The sequence below is a fragment of the Mangifera indica genome, unplaced genomic scaffold (assembly GCF_011075055.1).
Source record: "Mangifera indica cultivar Alphonso unplaced genomic scaffold, CATAS_Mindica_2.1 Un_0016, whole genome shotgun sequence".
Classification (NCBI taxonomy): Eukaryota; Viridiplantae; Streptophyta; class Magnoliopsida; order Sapindales; family Anacardiaceae; genus Mangifera; species Mangifera indica.
In genome coordinates, this window is record NW_025401108.1 from 339,844 (window position 1) to 343,073 (window position 3,230).

At 31.9% G+C, this 3,230-nt stretch overlaps 1 pseudogene; it reads right to left on the bottom strand.

The window, feature by feature from the left end:
* Positions 1-1,459, bottom strand: LOC123205789 (annotated as a pseudogene).
* Between the last annotated feature and the right edge of the window lie 1,771 nt (positions 1,460-3,230).

Here is a 3,230-nt window from a genome sequence, read left to right on the forward strand (position 1 = left end):
CTAGTAGCCATTTATCAAAAATACATAATGCTTATCAGAATGTAGAAGAAAATGTTTTTTCAACCAGAATTGGAGGGATTTATTACAATTTTCCCAAAAATTTTCCACCAAGGACTTGTCGATGGCAGTTTGCACAGTAGAGTTATCTGACAAATGTTCGATCCACTCCAGTAAACTTCCCTTGAAGCTCTCAGGCGCATTCACCAAATGGGTTGGTTTCTCACCTGAAATCAACGCCAGGCTTCTAGCCTCTCCAATGGAAACTTTGAGCCTCAATGTCCATTCCAAGCTTTTGACCTCTGGTTCCACAGGATGTAATTTGTCGTAAATTGTCCCATTTTCTGTGTACTTGTACATTATCCTTCTTTGCCATGGAAAAACGCGGAAGGGGAACCAAGTTTTGATGCTCAATGCTGCCAAGTATATTCATCTCAGACACAAATTCTTTCTCAAGGGAACCTTTTAACCATAAGGGAACAACCATCGGGAAGCAAATCAGGACACATTGTTCAGGTTCTTCCCCTTCTAATGATGTTCTTATAGCTAAAGTTGTCAGTGGCCTTCATAAGATCACTCAACCTCATTTTCGAAACAGACTTCTTAAACATCGAAACCCGAAAACAATAACAATCTTATTAGTTAATGAATAAGGTGGTGCCATTAAGTATCAAAACTATAGCAAATTCAGTAAAACAAGACGCAGAATATTGAATCCGATAACTTGCCTTGATGCCCCTAGTGCCTTTGATGCTTGTTACCCATCTGTTACCTGTAGGATCATCTACCTTCTTCTTAACTTCTCCACGCAACAAGTAATACAAAACGATACCCATAATGAGAACTGTAAAAGTTACTCCAACAATGGCGGCTCTACAATACCACCAACACGAGACTTCGTGGGAGCACGAGGGCAGGGACTCAAAAGTTTCCTACAAAGTCCATGACTGTTGTCACCGTCTTAATGACAAAACAACTTTGAAAGCAGGGAACTGGCCCTGTCAATAGATTGTTGGCTACCATAAATTCCTTGTTACGGTTAAGCAAGCCAAGTTTCAAAGGAATTTTGCTAGCAAACCTATTGTTATTGAGCTTAAGCAACTTCGCGAAAGTACAATTCTCTAAACTTATGGAGATTTCACTACAGAAGTTATTCGACAAAAGATTACGGAATGTCACAAACTTGAGTCTATTCGAGATATCAGAAGGAACAGTCCAAGTAGATCGTTGTTGGAAAGATCTAAGTCAATCAAGCTTGAACAATTGATGATGCCGTGAGGAAACTGGCCTCTCAGACCCATAAATGAGAGTCTGATATTGAGAACTTTGCTCTCATCAGGGTGCCAACACCCCACACCAGTAAACTTGCAAATGAAACCTTCATTAGCATTGTTGAATTTCATGAATATGTCAAGTAATCCAACGGGTCTTCAGGAGAACTCTTAATGATTTTAAGCACCATGTATAAATCAAAGTGGCTTGGCTTATGCTACAAGTAACCAAAATTACCAACCCAATCAAAATCCTCCTCAAAAAAGCCCTGTAAATGCTACAAAAAATCCTCAGAATCAACCTCCAAATTCCCAAAACAAAGAAAAATGGAGATTTTTTTTCCATAGAATTGGAGCATAAAAGACAACAGAAATTCATTGTCTTAAAAAATAATAAATAAATGCCCACCTTGAGAAAATTGGTAGAAACACACTTGAGAAAAAAATTATAAAGTCATGACGAATTTTATTTGCATATTACATGCGTTTGTTATACTTTTCAAACATATTCTGTCATATCTTTGAACCTAAATAGTGTAAAACACAATTTTTATATATTTGTCATATTAAACCTGTATTAAACATTAGTATTATATGTTGTTATATTTTTTTAATTTTTTTCTTTAACAAAAGATTAAATACATTATTTTACAAAATAGAAAAAACGTTGTTTTACATAAAGTATATAAAACTCAACCCAAACAATGTCAAGTTGCAATCATTTTATTTCAAAATAGAAAATCTCTTACAATCTTATTTTTTTTCTTCCTAATTTATATATTTCACACCAACTTATCATTTTATCCTTTAATTATTTGATGATTGGAAACAACAATTCATATCGTTAACCTGGTCAAGGTAAGAAACTTTTTGCTGTATAAGATTTTTACTAGATTAGTATTGCAATGATCGAATTTGGCTTCATTGTTTTGGTTGTAAAGAAAACTTGAACTTGATTTATATTGGTTTGATAAATTCTAGTTTATCTTTATTATTTGGCATTAGAGCCCAATCTTGATACATATATAGAAAAATGCAAGTTTGATTAATTATATTTTGTAACACAATCATTAAAATTTGAAATTCTTTTCAGCTAGGGAAAATGATGTATGATAAGATATAAATTTTAGAAATATGATATGATTTTTCTAGAATTTTTTTAATTTAGGATTTAGAATTTTTTAATATTTACCGTTAAAGTGTTTTTTTATTCTTGATGATGATATCTATCTTAACTATAAAGGATAAAAATGGAATGTAAATAATCTATTATTATTAAATTTATTCATGTAAATAGAAAAAAAAAAATATTGTGCTTTATCAATTAATTATTCAACCCTCAAAGATCAATTAAGAGAGGAAATTCAAGTCTCAACAAGTGTATCATTGGAATCCAAGTAGGAGATTATTTTCACTTTTAATTTGATATATGAATGTATGAATGATTGAGGAAGTTGTGGTAGATAAGAGTTATGGTATTCCAGGATAAATAATATGATTTGCAAGATCAATATTTGATAACTAAAATGTTTAGATGTTTATATAATTTTTTATGGTATGCATAATCCTATGACTGTTGATAACTACTTGGATTATGAAGAATTCGAATTACGTATGAGATCAAATAGATAATGGTCTCATTTAGGTGTTTTACATGTTGTCATTGTTGGAATTGCACTTTTAGATAATAGGAAATTGTTATTTATTGAATTGGGATTAAAAATTCTGATGAAAACAAAAGATTTTATCAATACAAACTCGATGGAACAACCATTTCAAGGATATGGATGGTTGTTCCATACATATAGATTAGGTTAAAATAAAATGTATATTTTAAATAGAAAAATGACCATTCCATATTAGTAAATTTTGAATAAGGCTACTCTCCTTCAAACCTTTTCCACTTTTGAAGAATCTTTGTTTCTGAGGCGCATTTTCTTCTCTAGAAAACTCTAAACCTTA